Source organism: Lissotriton vulgaris, chromosome 3_1, assembly GCF_964263255.1.
Source record: "Lissotriton vulgaris chromosome 3_1, aLisVul1.2, whole genome shotgun sequence".
NCBI lineage: Eukaryota > Metazoa > Chordata > Amphibia > Caudata > Salamandridae > Lissotriton > Lissotriton vulgaris.
In genome coordinates, this window is record NC_141689.1 from 900,220,726 (window position 1) to 900,238,693 (window position 17,968).

At 46.4% G+C, this 17,968-nt stretch overlaps 1 protein-coding gene across 4 annotated transcripts in view; it reads right to left on the reverse strand.

Moving 5' to 3' along the window:
• KANK1 (KN motif and ankyrin repeat domains 1) overlaps positions 1-17,968 on the reverse strand; it is a 662,175-nt gene that overhangs the window by 96,587 nt on the left and 547,620 nt on the right. The window lies entirely within an intron of this gene.

The window sequence follows — 17,968 nt, forward strand, 5'->3', positions numbered from 1 at the left end:
GTGCAAAATATGGGGCAGGGATAGTACATTGGTAGATGATAAAGATATGAGGTAAAATAAAGACTACTAGACAGTACTGGTACTCGGCAACCCTAATATTCTGAAGTGTCACCACACTTTTTTAGAAAAGTTTGGGCCACTGGGCCGATTTGCTAACAAATTAAGCACTGCCTAAAAGTACTAAGTATTTTGAAAAACTCCTTTATTTTAATGCAGTATACGAGAAAAAGCAGCGTAGATGAATTCCTGAATGAGGGCTGGCTATACGGTGTGCAACTGGTGCAGACTCACTCGGTGCTGGCCTGGAAGAGGCACGGAGTTGACCAATAACTCACTATTTAAAAGCACCTGCTGTAGAGTTCCATGTGTGTGCAGCTTTCAGGCAGCAATAAAAATGTCAAGATAACTCTAGTGATTAATGTGCCTGCTAGAGCGAAAGATCGGAGTTTTGTGTAGTGGCAGTTTTGACTTGCTATAAAGTAGCGCCAAGGGTTAATGGGGTGAGGAGGGAAGTAGGAGGAGTGTGGCACCAAAAAAGATAGTTGCACTGGGCCATTAGTGTTAAAGTCTGCCCAGTCCCCAAAAAAGTAGAAACTGCAAGAAACTAACGCACACAGCTCACTGGCGACCCCACACAGAGGTCTTGTTCCTATTATCTAATTCTTCTGATCACATACATAAATTGGAAATGAAACTCCCACCTCCGTTCACTAACCACCCACCCGAATCTTAAACAAACACAGTTGTTTAACTAAAAAAAAACACCAGATGGCTAAATAAGCATTCAGTGCAAACACCTCCCTGTGATTTGCATGTCACAAGTTCTAGTCTGGAAAAGCAGATTCAGACTTGTGTCCTTGGTAAGTGGATAAACAGAGTATCGGAGTAACAGCAAATTAGAATAATAGCAAAACTGTCCTAAGTGGCACTCCATAAAATTTGATAATGGAAATTAGAAAAATATACCATCCTTGAGAGCAACCAATCTCTACATGGAGTCAAAGCCAGCTATTATGACTGAGACTGATTTCAGCATGATCACCCTAATCCGATTCATACTAGCAGATATTTGTCTCACACTGTTACACATACTGGATTTTAGCAACGTACTACACCATCAAAAGACTTGCCTACCTAGCAAACACAACTGGAAACCTTATCTCCTTCCTGTTAAACTTTATTTCTGACCATAAGATGTAGTGGAATTAGTGTAAAGCTTGTGAATTGGATGCAACACGGATAATTAAGATGCATCTCTACTGATTCTACTTGAACTGTAGGGAGTGCTGGATGTAGCCGGCCATAGGAAAGTAGTCACAACCCTGAAGACCAATATGAGCCTCACAGGCAGAGTCCTTGAATAGATTTTATTTCTAGGACACTGCCCTGAGCTGGTAAAAATTGTATACAAATCCTTTCCAGTGAAGTTGCCACAGACAATCGCCCAAGAATCAATTCATGTCCCAGTTCTTTTTACTATATAAATGGAGCCTACTGGAGCAATGATTGACAATGGTAGACCACCAAGATGCCAATGACACAGAAATGTAGCTTGGAGTATCAAGTGAATGGGTTATCATGACAGAAGTGCTTAGCAAAAAACACTGCCAAACTCTTGCAGAAAGAAATATTTAAATGTCTACAGCCAATTAAATGTGAGTAAAGACAGTTCCCAACAGGTATTATGCGGAGACAATTTTGGAAATGTATGCAATATGCATTACAAAGAAAGGAAAACCAAGGAGTCAAAGGCTTTTCAGAAAGGGTAGTCTTATTTTCATAAGCAATAGGAAAAAACTTTCAAGGGTCAATACAGTTAAAGCAGCACTGTACAGAGTGGATCTTGTGACAACCCGGTGACACTTGGTGCAGGTGCTATATACAATCAGTGACAAGTGGGTGTGCAAGTGTTTAAAAACAACAGCAAAGGCGACGCATTAATCAAGGTATAAACATCAGATAATGGCCCCAAAAGAGACAAGTAACCATCACTTGAAACACAATTATTTGTATGGGAGCACAAGACGTGAAATGCGTCGTGAAATTCAAGCTGTCTAGTCGACGGCGTTTCGATCCCAGTTAGTCGGGATCCTCATCAGCGCATTTACTGCCTGCAACCCGTTTGACAGCAGACTCCCGGTTACGGCCCACAGCCCTGATTCAGTCAGGCCTCGCCAGTATTACTCGCTGCCCAGACGGAAGAAACATTCAGTAACCTTGGACGATCGAGTCTATAAGAAATGCGTTACTTACCTGTAACTGCAGTTATCCAGTATTAGTGTCTTTCATAGATTCACATGCCTGAATCATTCCCCGTTGTCGAGACGGGAGCCTCCGGTATATAAAAAAGTAATGTCCTGAGACATACATAAAGAGATTAGGTCTAAGGGTCTCACCTTAGTAACCTATCTAGGTCCTTATGCAGGATGGACCAAACAGAGTAGGCTCCAGGGTCCCACCTTGGTAGCCTATCTGAGTCCTTTTGTAAAAAAGGACCAAAGTAAAAGAAACAACCAATCAGCTACCACCTCCCTCTAGAACCTTCCTGTGAGGAGCCTCAGTCTCTCAGATTTTCGTACGCACCAAGTTGGTTAGGTGTAAACCTGTTAGAGAGAGGTGAGTCCTGCCAGGGGAGGCGGGAGGGTGCATGTGAATCTATGAAAGACACTAATACTGGATAACTGCAGTTACAGGTAAGTAACGCATTTCTTATCCAGTATTTGGGTGTCTTTCATAGATTCACATGCCTGAATCAGAGTAGCAAGCAATACAATATGCACATCCTGTGTTGATACAGAACATATACACCTGCAAATAAGGAACATTTGTGACTGTATAAACAACAGCATACAATGTCATGCAGAATCTAGTAATAAAGAAATGTGCATACCAGTCCAGGATGGTGGGAAGTAGGAGGGCTCACCTCACTGGAATAGATGGCGAAGCACCGCTCTGCCCACTGCTGCGTCTTTCGTCAGCTCAGCATCCAAGCAGTAGTGCCTGGTAAATGTATGCGGGGACTTCCAGGTCGCCGCTCTACAGATGTCCAGGAGTGGCACCCCAGCAAACAGTGCCGCAGACGTAGACATGGCCCTGGTGGAGTGGGCTTTGGCCCGTGAGTCCAGAGGTCGTCCTGCCTGTTCGTGGCAGAGAGTTATGGCTGAAGAGATCCATCTTGATATACTTTGCTTTGATAGGGGCATGCCCTTCCTAGGTCTGCTGAATGCGACGAAGAGTTGGGATGACTTCCTGTAGTGTCTTGTTCTACCAAGATAGAATTTGAGGCATCTCTGAAGGTCTAAAGAGTGCAGTGATCTCTCAGCCGGAGTAGATGGGTTCGGAAAGAATGATTTAAGAACCACGGGCTCATTTAGATGGAAGTCCGATGGGACTTTGGGTATGAATCGTGGGTTAGTACGCAGGATGACTCTGTCCTCTTTGAATTGTAAGAAAGGGTCCTGAATGGATAGGGCTTGCAATTCGCCCACTCTTCTGGCCGAGGTTAGTGCCAGTAGGAGGGCTGTCTTCCACGACAGGAATTTGATATCCGATTTGTGGATAGGCTCAAAGGGATGCTTCATCAACTGGTGAAGAACTACGTTGAGTTGCCACGTTGGAGGGACTGGTTTTGGTCTAGGGAAGGACCTAAAAAGGCCCTTTAGGAATTGTTTGATGAGCCTGTCCGCCCACAGGGAGGGACCCCTAGAAGTTCGAGTGAACCTAGAAATTGCTGCCAGGTGGACCTTGATGGACGCATGGGCAAGGCCCGAGTGCGCCAGTTGTAGGAGGTATGGCAGGAGTTGTTGGGGAGTGACCTGGAAGGGATGTAGACCTTCCTTCTCACACCAGACGCAGAAGCGTTTCCATTTGAGAGTATAAGTCTTTTTTGTGCTGTCAGCTCTAGCGTTGGACAGGACGTCTTTGCACTCTTGCGGTATGTTTAGATGACTGAACTCGCGGTATTCAGGAGCCAGGCTGACAATTTCAGAGGGCCCAGGTTCGGGTGGAGAACCTGTCCGTGAGACGTCGTGAGTAGCGTCGGGTAACTGTGTAGGCGAAGAGGTGGATGGACCGATAGACGATGGAGCTCCGTGTACCAGTGCTGCCTCGGCCAGGATGGGGCGATGAGGATCAGGGTGCAGGGCTCCGATTTCATTTTCCTGATTACCCTGGGTATCAGTGGGAATGGCGGAAAGGCGTAAGCAAACACGTTCTGCCAAGCTATGGAAAATGCATTCCCTAGTGTTCCTGGTTGGGGAAGCCTGCTTGCGAAGCTTGGGCATCTGGCGTTCTCCCTGGTGGCGAAGAGGTCTATCTGTGGTGTCCCCCACTTCGCGAAGATGTAGCCCAATGCACTCTCGTCTAACTCCCATTCGTGGGATAGGGACTGTTCTCTGCTGAGGGCGTCCGCCAGGACGTTGTCTTTGCCCGGAACGTATTCGGCTTTGAGGGTGATGCCATGTTGTAGAAGCCAGTTCCAAACTCTCTGAGATTCTCGAGAGAGAGAGAGCGAGCGCGTCCCTCCCTGTTTGTTCAGGTAGTGCATCGTCGTGGTGTTGTCTGTCCTGACTAGCACTGGGGAGTTTCGGATGCGCGGGAGGAACGATTGGAGCGCCAGGAAGACTGCTCGTAGCTCTAGAATGTTGATGTGGAGTTTGGATTCCTGTGGCGTCCATTTTCCGTTGGTCTGTAGTTCTTGCAGGACTGCACCCCAGCCCTCCAAGGATGCGTCCGTGGTGATGATATGTGGTTGCGCCGGAAGCAGGAACGGTAGTCCTTGCGACAGGTGTTTGGCTGATCTCCACCATTGTAGACTGTTGATCATAGGTTGTGTGACTCGAATGCGGTCCTCGAAGGATCCCGCCGTTTGTGTCCACTGTTTTGACAGTTCTTCCTGCAGGGGGCGCATTTTTAGGCGGCAATGCGGGATGAGCAGGATACATGACGACATCATGCCGAGGAGCGACTTGAAGATACGGACGGTCAGAGTCTTTTTGGATGCCACTGACCTGGCCAAGGAGATGAGTTTCGACTTTCTCTCCTGTGATGGAAAGGCTTTGGTGCATTCCGTGTACAGGGTCGCTCCCAGAAAGGTGATGACTTGGGTTGGTGTTAGGGATGACTTTTCCTTGTTGAGGGTCAAGCCGAGGCGGCGGAAAAGATGTAGACAGGCGCTGGAAGATGCGGCTGCGGCTACTCTCGACGGAGCCTTTACCAGCCAGTCGTCCAGGTAAGGGAAGACCTGGTGTCCTTGCTGGCGGAGAAAGGCTGCGACAGGAGAAAGGCATTTCGTAAAGATCCTTGGAGCAGATTTGAGGCCGAAGGGGAGGACGCGGAATTGGTAGTGTACCCCTGCGACTGCAAACCTTAGGAACTTCCTGTGTCCCTTGAGGATAGGGATGTGGTAATAGGCATCCTGTAGGTCTAGTGATGTCATATAGTCGCCTTTTTCCAGGAGTCCCAGGATCTCTTGTAGCGTGACCATCCGGAACGACTGCTTCTTTAAGAACCCATTGAGAGCCCTCAAGTCGAGGATCGGACGCCATTTCTTCCCCTTTTTGTGGATGAGGAAGAAGTGGGAATAAAATCCCTCCCCCTTCTGGGCGTGGGGAACTCTTTCTATTGCGCCCTTCTGGAGCATGGAAGCCAGTTCCTGGCGAAGCAGCCGCAGGTGTCTGTGAGGGCGCTTGACGGGTGGTGTCCGTGGGGGGGTTGAGAGGAATTCCAGAGAGTGGCCGAATTGAAGAAGCTGTAGAACCCACCGGTCCGTTGTTATTTGCCGCCAATTTTGAAGGTAAAAAGAAAGTTTTCCTCCAAGTCGCAAAGAAGGCGATGGTGGAGGGGCTGGCCAATTGGTAGAGTCATTGGCGATTGCCTGCGGGTCTCTTCTGTCCTTTTCCTCTGTAGGATGATTTGTTGAAGGAGGACTGACGTCCCGACTGGTTTTGGCGCTGTTGAAACTGCGTCTTACCCTGTGAGTATGAGTAAGAGGACTTATTTTGATAAGAGCCTCTATAGGAGGATTGTCCCCTCCCCCTGTTGGTACGAAAGGACTGATTGCGAGATTGCAGAGTGCCTAGGGCTCTGGCTGTGTCGGTGTCCTTCTTGATTGCGGTGAGGGCTTCGTCAATCTTCTCGCCAAACAGATGATCACCATCATAAGGCATATCTAGAATTTTGGTCTGGACCTCCTGTCTGAAAGAGGTGGCCTTAAGCCAGCCTTGGCGTCTTAGGACAGCGGCGCCTGCCAGCTGCCTGAATCCAGTCATGGCCACGTCAATGGCGCAGTCGATCAGTTCTGAAGCCGATGTTTGGCCCTCGAGGAGGAGCGAGTGTGCCTCCGCTTTAAGATCTTCTGGCAGGTCGGCAATGTAGGGCGCGATGTCCGCCCAGAGTTGGCGGTTGTAACGCCCGAGAAGGGCGATGGAATTGGCGATCTTCACCGTTGTCGCAGAGGTAGTAGAAAAACGTTTCCCATCTGCATCCAACTTCCTGCCTTCTTTATCTGGTGGTGTCGATAAAGGTGATGCAGGGTTACGCGAGTTCTTCTGCGCCGCCTGGGTGACCACAGAGTCCGCCTTGGGGTGACCCGTAAGGCATGCTGGAGCTGACGACGTAGCTCTGTATTTTTTGTCCAGCCTGGGTACGATAACCTGCAGGGAGGCTGGAGACTGCATGAGCTGCTTGCCCTGTTTAAGTAGATAATCAATGATCGGGATCGATCTTGTAGTTTTCTTTGTTGGCTCTTTAAAGTCATAGAGGAAACATTCAGTTTCCTGAGATTCCATGGACATATGGAACCTTTTGGCTGCCCTTTCCATGAGGTTATGGAAACCTCCAATATCTGCCGGTGGAGACTCAGAGGATTGCGGCTCCGGAGAGGCTGGAGAGTGAGTGACATAGTCTTGGTCTGCATCCACGTCCGTATCATCATCTCGGACTTCCCCTTCTTCATGTTCCCTTTCCTCGTCCTCGGACGAGACGGGGTCTTGAGCAGGGTCCTGTGTCCTAGGAAGAACCAGTGGAGGGGGCTTATGTCTTGGCACCTGCGCAGGAACGGTCACAGCTGGCTGCGGAGTTGGCGGAACAGCAGGGGTGGCTTTCTGTGGAAACCGCTCTTTGTAGTCCTGAACGAGGAAGCGCAAGTCTGAAACTAAGGAGGCTGGCAAGCACACCATTGGGGTCACCTGGGTGTGAACTTGGGTAGACACAACTGGAGGAACTGATTCTTCAACCTCCTGCTCTTCGTCCGTACTCTGGCACTTGACAATCAAGTCTGAGGGGCTAGTGGCCTGGGTAAACATCTCCTCCTCCGGTTCTTGGTCCTGTAAGAAGCAGGATGGCGTCAGCTGTTGGACCTTACTAGGCGAAGTCATCTCCGGAGTAATCGGTATTTTGGTGATTCTGATGGAGACATGGGATGTCTGAGCGTCCATCGCATGTGATAGGAGCTCGGATTCTTTCCAGGTACCAGCAGCCGTCGATATGGTCTTCGTCGCCGGTGCGTCCGTCGACGACGCTCTCGTCGACGGTGCCTTAGGTAACTTTTCCGCTGTCGACTGCTTCGTCGCCGTCGTCGACGGAGCGCCTTTCGTCGACGGAGTGCCCTTCGTCGACGGCCTCGTCGACGGTGTGACCTTCGTCGATGGTGTCGTCGTCGACGTCGTCGACGTCCTCGTCGACGGTCGTGTCGTCGACGGAGCGGAGGATGAAAGCGGTCTTCCTGCTGACGACGAGTGAGTTAGAGTCGTCGATGAGGAGGACGCCGACGATGCCATCGTCGTCGATACCGTTGTTGTCGATGTAGAGACGGTCTTTAGCGATGAGGTGGGCGCCGATTGCGCCGTCGTCACCGTAAGCAGTGGTTGCTTCCTGGGGACAGGAAGGTCCTTGCTAGACACGGTAGGCTTGCCCTCTGAAGACCTTTTGGACTTCTTAGGAGGGGTTGCTGAGTGGCCAGGCGAGGAAGCCCTAGGCCTCTTCAGGGAAAACTGTGAGGCGCCAGACATGCTCTCACCTTCGGAAATGAGGTCGCCTTCCGGTTTGTCCTTAAGCCTGTTTAATGAAGAAGGGTGGGGTAACGCATGTCACCCCTAAACCAGCCGCAGCTGCCAGTATTGCACGCCGTAAAGGATTAACTTTGGACAAATAGAAGACATATAAATATTGACTTTCAAAAATTGAGTACAAAGGTGTGCATCCCACCCTCATTCATAATATTCATCTTAAGCCTGTTTAGCCAAATTAGAAGTCTCCCTTCCCGGTCTTTCTGGGTCTTGACGGAGAAATTACGGCAAATCCTGCAGTCTATGGACTGGTGGTGAGGATAGAGGCAATATAGGCATTCCTCATGTTCGTCGTCCACGTGAAGCCTCAGTTTACCACAGGAGGCACAGGGACGGAAAAGTGCTCTCTTCTTGACATCAGCCATAGCAAGAAAGTCGAAAAAACTGTGAAGTTAGAAGAAAATCCAATATTCCTGAGGAGAACTCAGGTGGAGACTCCCTAGCACAACGTGCGGTAGAAAATCTGAGAGACTGAGGCTCCTCACAGGAAGGTTCTAGAGGGAGGTGGTAGCTGATTGGTTGTTTCTTTTACTTTGGTCCTTTTTTACAAAAGGACTCAGATAGGCTACCAAGGTGGGACCCTGGAGCCTACTCTGTTTGGTCCTTCCTGCATAAGGACCTAGATAGGTTACTAAGGTGAGACCCTTAGACCTAATCTCTTTATGTATGTCTCAGGACATTACTTTTTTATATACCGGAGGCTCCCGTCTCGACGACGGGGAATGATTCAGGCATGTGAATCTATGAAAGACACCCAAATACTGGATAAACAGGATTTCAACCACGTCTTCCTGCCAGAGCTTAAGTCACTGTTCCCATCGACAACCCCGTCCTGATGAGGATCCCGACTAACGGGGATCGAAACGCCGTCGACTAGACAGCTTGAATTTCACGACGCATTTCACGTCTTGTGCTCCCATACAAATAATTGTGTTTCAAGTGATGGTTACTTGTCTCTGTTGGGGCCATTATCTGATGTTTATACCTTGATTAATGTGTCGCCTTTGCTGTTGTTTTTAAACACTTGCACACCCACTTGTCACTGATTGTATATAGCACCTGTACCAAGTGTCACCGGGTTGTCACAAGATCCACTCTGTACAGTGCTGCTTTAACTGTATTGACCCTTGAAAGTTTTTTCCTATTGCTTATGAAAATAAGACTACCCTTTCTGAAAAGCCTTTGACTCCTTGGTTTTCCTTTCTTTGTAATGCATATTGCATACATTTCCAAAATTGTCTCCGCATAATACCTGTTGGGAACTGTCTTTACTCACATGATACACCCATCCCAACGAGGTTTATGGGTCCTCTCCTGTTGTTCTCATACATACAGCCAATTAAAAACACATCCCACTATAAATCACAATTGCCAATTGTTCATTAGTATTGCACAGATGCAACAACAATGAAACAACCAATGTATTCAGCGACTTCTGCATTCTAAAATTAAATGGTTAAACATACATACAATTTTATATTGTTAGTATTTTTGAGTTGATACGTATGGTGCTTGACCTCTTGGGGCTAAAATGGTTTTCAATCTGCAACTAACCATTTCTTTTGATATTGTATTTGTATTAGGCCGCTGTGGTCATTCTAGGTATGGGACAAGGTGAAGATTACTGGGTATAGTGAGCTACAATGAAGCAGCATGCGTCTTGCTACTGCTTATTTTCTTGTGACCCACTATCACTGGGCATTATGGCTTTGGTTGTTGGGTGCCTATTATTTGTCCTTCTTTTAGCGCCGGGACACTCATCTGAGTAGCCACACTCTTTTAAAACCCCCCCTCATTAATTTATCATGACTCCTGCTGTAGCCATAGGGATCTAGATCTGCTTCTAGTATTTCATGGTTATTATCGCTGTTACTGCCCTAGGATGGCCCTTGTGCCTTCCTGTCTTGTGGATGACTTTTATATACTACAGATTTTTAAAATCTTTTTGAATGTAAAAGTGTGACCCAAAGGTCTTGCTATATTCACGTCTGCTGAGCAGTCCTGGTCCTCTTCCAAATTAAAGTGTAGAATGAATAAGCACAAACTACGCCCATTCAGTCATGGTGGTTCTGTGCTTCTTACTCGTCTTGAGCAACTGTCAATTCTGAAAGTACTTAGCACCTTCAAATGTGTTAACATTTTGTTAATCTTTGCAGTTTTCAATGATCTATGTATTCCTATGGCTTTCAAACGCATACCACTTTAACTAAACAGCTCCAGACTAACTATAAAAAATGTTAATCCAACTGCGAGTTCTTGGATAACAGATGAAACACACATCTCTAAAGGAGCGCAAGTAATGAATGTCTTGTTCTGTTAAACCAGAACCATACATGACCTCAAAGCATATACTTAACAGGTTTAAATTTGCCAGAGACCCACAGCTTTTGTTGAGTGTTGGCAGAGGAAAATTGTTTAAGCAATGTGGGGCGTGAACTATTGGTGTTATTATGTATGAAAGGTTGGTATAGAAAATGACAACTATGGTAGGATTTGGTGGAATGATTTTATTGGGAATGTGGAAGTTTGAATACTTTGATAAGTGATCTTGATCCCAATCCTTGCTCTATAGGTGCTTTTAGTTACAGTCCTGTGGAACTGCTTGAAGAGGACTATGCAACCCAGAACTATTTTTTTCTTTCTTTTTCCTAAGCATAGCGATAATGAGGATGCTTTGTGCATATGCAAAATGAAGGCACAGTAGTTTTGACCCTACTGCTAACTGGATCAGTGATCATGCGATAGCTGGTTACTGAAAGATGGCTGTGTAACTCAGAATAACATTAGGATGTTTATTTCTTTTTTATTTTGTTTGATGTAGCCGGGAATGTTATGCATACATACTTATGCTCATTTTTGTGAATTAGTATGTGAAAAGTGATGCTGAAGTTAACAAAAACCTTTTTAAAAGACACAGATGATGGGCGGAATGCAGAGCAAATCAAACATTCACCCCCAGTCAATAGATCTGGGTTAAATCCATCGTTATTTTTTGCTCACCATGTCTCCCAGTTTAGACCCAGCCATATGCAAATGACCCTGTGCCTCATGGAAACTGTGCAGCCCTAACTGCCTAGCCAGGTCTAAGCCTGGCTGATATGGGGTGATGCCCGAAACCGGCATCGGGTTGCTTGTTTCGTTAAGTCATAATTAAATTAGGGGCAGTCATACATTGCTGAAAAAACTCTGTGAACCGAGCCTTAAAAAAGGGAAATCGCAAATGGAGGTACGATAGAAAATCTTGAAAAAGTGTAAAAAGCATTTCAATGAAGCCTACAATATAGATAAAATAAGGGTTTCAAGAAAATGGCTTTTATACAATATATACGGTATAAACAGTGTATAATGTTCTCTCTAATGATATTAGTTTTCCACCTCCATCACTTGATCTTCACAGCATGCAGACTAACAATACCACGCAGTAGGATGAATGAATCCTCAAAGGTGGCTTTCGAAAAAAGAGAAAGTGACATTTCTAATGGCGAACTGGATGTAAATCATCGTGTCTACAGCATATTATCTCCTGCCCAATGAAACAGAGATAAGGAAGATAGCTGTGACGTAATAAAATGATAATATCCCAGCAACAAAATATCCAACAGAACAGCCTCTTTCACAACTTAAGTTTACACCAGAGAATAGAAAGTGAGGCTGCCAAGTCAAAAACACTTTCGTTAGTTGTCCATCTGTTCTATATGGCAATAGATCAGAGTGACTCATGTTGAGTGTTGTCATGTGCCAAGGCTGACCATCATGACAGCAAAAAGCTCTGAAAGCAAAAAGGCCACTGAGACAGGAGCCTATAGACAAGCACAGGAGTAGAGAGCACGATGGAGAGATTGTCTGCATGGCCAGCCGCACTTGAAACATGCCCAGCTCCTGAAGAAAAGCACATGGAATAACCATCGTGGACTTAACTCTTATGGTAGATAAAGGACTGGATACCTATATGTTCTGTATGCCTGAGTGCCACTGGTACATGCTCGTTACTCTGACCCAGCACTGGCAGGGACTCGATAATGAGCGGAAACAATAACTGTATGCTTCATGAGCCGCCTCAGCAGCAATCCAAGCAGAATAGACATGAACCAGTAACTTGAACCCTCATCTCCCACAGGGCAGGGCTGATAATCACCCATAAGCAACTAGGATGGACAAGGATGCCAATGTAAATTAAGGCATTATTTCTACAACGAAAATTCTCTTTTCTGGAGGCAATGCAAATCTTTAGAAAACTGGCAAGCACAGACTTTATTGTTATAGCAGAAAAACATGATCTGTACTTCCAATCATACATAGCTTAGTAATTAAGAACAATCTATCCCGCCAAAGGAAGGGAACGATTCTTACAACAGACCCAGAAGGTTATGGCATTAAGCTCAGTTTCTGCATGGAACTATTGAAACAAACAAACGGCTTTGTTATTGCGTAAAATTCTCTACTCGAGGGTACTGTTTATTAATAGGATCATCATGGGCATGTTTCATATCATTCTTATGATAAACAAAATATCCTGTATTTTAAGTCCTATCCAGTATATGACTCCTGAGTTCTATTAGGGACAGGGGACAATTGTAACGTTTGTATTTCTTGGACACCATAAACCTGTCTAAAGCACAAGGTACAACAGCAAGTTTTAGGTTATTTCGTGAGTATTAAAAATCAAATATACAACAAGACTAGAAAATGATTAAGAGGTGCATTTCCAAGAGTCACAAGTGAAACAGTATTTTTCTTCTAGCGTATTTTTTTCTGGTGATATGCAAAAATATACTTTGCAACCTTTAATGACAGACATATGATACCCCTGTTGCGTAAAAAAAAACCAAGCATTTACAATGCAACAGTCTTGCCTTTTCAAAAGTTAGAGCTATTGGCATTGTAAATGACAAAAATGTTATGTATGTGTTGGTTTTGAAAACAGACAAATAAATGGCATTGTCATTTACAATGCCAATTGCTTAATCTCCCACAAATGCGAGACCTATTGCATTTGCACACACACACATCCACACACACAAACAGAGCCAGACACACACACACACACACACACACACACACACACACACACACAGAGCCACACACACAGAGCCACCCACACACACAGCCACACACACAGAGCCACACACACACACGGAGCCACACACACACACGGAGCCACACACACACACAGAGCCCCACACACACACAGAGCCCCACACACACACGGCCTCCTGAATGTCTGGCATAACGGACAATCCAGGCCAGACTGAAAGGCTACAGCTGTCGCGCTGTGTCGATAGAGCCGCCTCCAAAGTGCATTCTTGGGGTGTCTTTTTAATTGCACAAACCTCTTGGACGCAGACATGGTGAATCCCATTCACAAGATTTGGGGTTGGGAGCTTCTCGATTGGATTTAAACTCCAAAACAGTAAAACAGCACCAACATTATCATTAGCTGGACCTTCATGGTTTTGAAAAAAGGAGAATACAGGATACCGCGTGACTTCCATGTCTGAATCACACATGCATCCTGTATGCGATTCTAGAGCCAGGATGGGTGGTCGTTCTTTCTCCGTCCTGGCTCCCTCCCTCTGTAACTCTCTTCCACCATCTCTTCGCACTGAATCCTGTTACCTCAAGTTCTGCAGAGAAATCAAAACTTGGTTATTTAACCAATAACTCTGCCTCTTCCTTTCAGTCTGCTCTCCCTCTTAATCTGGTCCTTGGCGCCGGGAAACCTCCGGGTAGCTGCGCACTTTATAAGCTTAAATATAATTATAATAATAATAATGTAATTCCCATTGTATTACGAAAACGGACAAGGTGGGCTTGATGGGTCAATCTTATCTAGCAATGTGTGCGGCTAGAATGACGTGCTTACTCCGTGAATCACCTGCATGACTAGCAACACAACATAAGGCTCTGATTTCAGGTGATCAGACAACACATGGGAGACCTCTCCATACCCCATCGATCGCAGTGTTTCCCCCCACACGAGCACGGCCTGTATGGGAAAGTGCACACTTTACATCCCAAAACGACCTCAACAGGGGGGAAAAGGGGAATCCCAAGATCACACACATAAAACAAAACAAAGCAGCGGCTGCAGCGAGCAACTCCGCTGAGTGCCAGCCCCTGCACACGGGAGGCCGTGGGTGTAAACACAACAGCCCAAAGGGGGCGAGGAGGGGCGCTTGGAGGTCAGTGTAATTAAGTGAAGGAGCGGGGTTGACCAGGGGGTCATGAGGATCTCCCAGGGGCCAAGCCCCGACCTCCCGACGAATCAGAGGGGGCCGTGGGAGAGCACGAGGCCTGCTGGGGGCTGCCAAACCTCGGTGTGGTCTAAGGCTGCGCTGTGGGCTCTCTCCCCTGGTCCCGCCGCCAGCCCAAGTACCTTGTAGTAGGCTCCGTTTAAGCCAGGCACTTCCACAGTTAGTTCCTCCATGTTGGAATCGCAAGGGCCGACGGGAAGGATTTCTAGAAAGTTTCTGCGTGAAACAGAGAAACGAAAGAGATCGAAGGGAAGGAAGGAGGGAGTCGAGGGCTGTCCCCGGGACAGGGGAGGGAGTGTCTATGAAGGCAGACAGGCTCACAGAGGGCAGTCATAGAGGACAACCAGGAAGCCAAGGAAATGGCACAACATGAAGGCTGGCTGCGACAGGAACGAAAATTGACGGGGGCCCGGGTAGAATGGGCCCCTTTCTGTACGAGCTGTTTTCGGTGACGTTACAGAGAACAGGTGCGCTGTCTGAGGTGTTTATAGTGCCAACCTGTCAGAGTTGTGCGGATGTTGGTAAAGCAGACTAGGCGTGCAGGCAGGGGCGTGTGCAGCGGGAGGGAGCATGGAGCCGGCGGGGCAGGCAGGGGCGTGTGGGGCTCGTCTGTGCCCGGAGCCCAGCGGTGACTTCCCATTTTGGCACCCCCGAGATCCTCACCGCTGGGACACGTGAGAGACGCACAGAGGAGGCACTCTGGGAGCGCACATGGTCCCCTTCCCTGTAGGACAGAAAGTCTCGGCACAAAGCGGGTTTGCACACAGCCTTTTGTCTGTAAGCCCAGTCTTTTTCAGATTGACTTACCCGACTTCCTGCTGGGATAAAAGGTTCCTTATCTTCTTTATGGGGCCATCTGGACCCATAAAGAAGATAAGAAACCTTTTACGCCAGCAGTAAGTCGGGGAAGTAAATCTGAAAAAGACGGGGCCCTAAAGAGAAAGAAGAACGTCACTAGGACCTCTTCTCCAATGGCTGGCCACCGTTTAGGAGGCCAGCCAATGGAGAAGAGGGGCGGGGCTGAACCTCACTAATGATGTTCTCTCTATCTCATTAGGTCTCCCCAGCGAGACTGCATAAGCGCAGCCATCGCAGACTGAGACCTAAAAAACCATGCACTCCTACAACACAGTGACGTTTAAGGTGCAGGTAAATGGTCTCATTTACAAAGGCCTTCTGATCTGGTGCCGCAGATCTCATCACCTCTGCATGCTTCTCCGTGTTGGTCGCAAATCCTACTGAACATTTCTTCAGTTGCCTGTATCTTGATTCATGGGTCACAGTGAACATGTACAACATCTGATGTCAGAGGGGGAAAGGGCCTACACCTAATGGACGTAAGAGCATGAAAGAAAGCTGAAATGGAATCCGCTAAATATACGTTTCTTTGGGACCTCAAACCGCCTGCTTTTAACACTCAGAAGAACATGCTAGAAGGATAGCTCAAGGTCAGTGAGGGAGATTTCTTGGTTATATACTTACTACAGCATACTTACTAGGGTGCGAGTATGGTGGAGAAGACCCATCCGTGTTAAGGATGTGCTTGGGGAGTCATCAGGAAAAGATCTTGATTTATATGTACACTGGAAAAGTGTGCTAATTGACAAATGACAGCTGAGGCTCCACTTGACTGTATTGCAGTTAGGAAGTATTGTTTTTAATTTCATGTTAGTACTGTATATAAGGCATTTTATCTAGGTCTATGCTGGTACTGTAGCCACGTCATGACAAACTAAATATATACAAGGGCCTAGAAATTGACTTACAGCAATTGTACATGAAACATTGGATTTGCCCTTTTTATTATTACGTATTGCATAGTTTTAGCGGTTTATTTTTAGTTATGTGTAAATGTGCTTTTATGGCCATAATGTGGCCGAATAAAGTTTTATCGAGTGACTGACTGTATTGCATTTATCGAATTGCTGACATAATACCAGCATGTTGTTTTTCCTTTGTTTCAATGAAAATAATAAGTTAAAAAAATGAATGAGGTAAATCTTGTTATGCAAGAAGGTAGACAGTGACATTGTGTGTCGGTGATAAAGACATTTTTTTCCATGTAATATTCTGTGGACAGGTTTGATAAGAACTAGTTTGGGAATTGGTAGACAAGAGGAATTTCATCTCTGGGCTTAGGGAGTGCTACAGCATTTTGAGTGAGATACAATTATGAGACTCGCTTGGATTAGGTGAGAAATGGTTAGGGATCTAAAATGCTATTTTGATCTCACCATAAATGTAATGCTATGTTTAGAGCCAACCCGAACGTGTAGGTCCTTCTACTTTGGGTATGCAAAAGAAACAATTGATGGACGTAATTCTGGAAAATGCAAACATTCACCCCCAGTCACAAGGATCTGGGTTTAATCCATCATTCTTTTGCTCACCACACCACCCAGTTTGGACCCAGCCATATGCAAATCAGTATTGACCCTGTTCCTTATGGGAACAGTCCAGTTCTAACTGCCAAGCCAGGTCCTCCCTGGACCAGAAACAAGCATCCTGGGACCGGTTTCAGGGCATCACCTTCATCAGCCAGGCTAGCTTGAATCCAGTGGTGTAGTGAGCACGGGACCCACGTCTGGGCATATCCTTCTCACTTAGGGCGACATATGCAAAATAAACAATTGATGGGACAGGTATGCCTAGACGTGTGTCCCACGCTCTCCATGCCACTGGAATCAAGCTATCCTGTCTGATGAGGGGTGAAACCCCGAAACCTGTCCTAGGATGCTTTGTTTCCAGTCCAGGGAGGACCTGGCCTGGCATTTCAGACTGGGCTGTTCCCATTGGGCGCAGGGTCAAGACTGATTGGCATATGGCTGGGTTCAAACTGGAATGACGTGGTGAGCAAAAACAACGATGGATTTAGACCCAGATCTCTGACTGGGGTGAATGTATGACACTGTTCTGCATTCTGTCCATCAACTGTTGTTTTTGCATTTGTCCTTCCTACTTGGGGGGCAGCAGATATTTTTCTCCACCGTATACAGGTCATAGTACGTCTGCCAAGTACACCAGATCTTTGTCTAATATCTTTATTTATGGGTTTCCAAAGATCGAGCAACAAAACAATGTTTACTTTTTTCACCAAAATATCAGCAACTCCGTACACAAAGACCACAGACTATTGTCCTTCAGTATTATACAGATACACGCTTTTTTCATTTCTCCTGTCCGACACATGGTCAACCACATTGCATCTGAAATTAGCTTTTCCCATCTCTTTCCCTCATCTTCTTTTGGCTTCAGTTTCTACTTTAAGCTGAACCATGTAGCTCCCGACCACAGCAGCCATCCTGCCACTCTCGTCAGTAGCACGGTTATTACCCATATTCCTGTTGGGGACCAACGGCTCTGTCTTGTGAATTATCCATCGGAGAATTGAACATACTACATATCATTTCTGCACATTCAGTCACATCTCCTGCAGCATTCATTAGTTCCAGTTTGCCGCATTTGTATTTCCTTCGCCATTTCCCAATATTTTTTTCCCAGGCCCTCCAAGTGGGCTTCTTATTTGAGCCCCAATGTATCGCTCGTCAGTATTTATCAATTATAAGCCCAATGGTGCAAACGTATTTTATATCTTTCTGTTTTGGGGGTTTTGGTACAGTAACTATTAGCAGTGCGTGATTGTTGCCT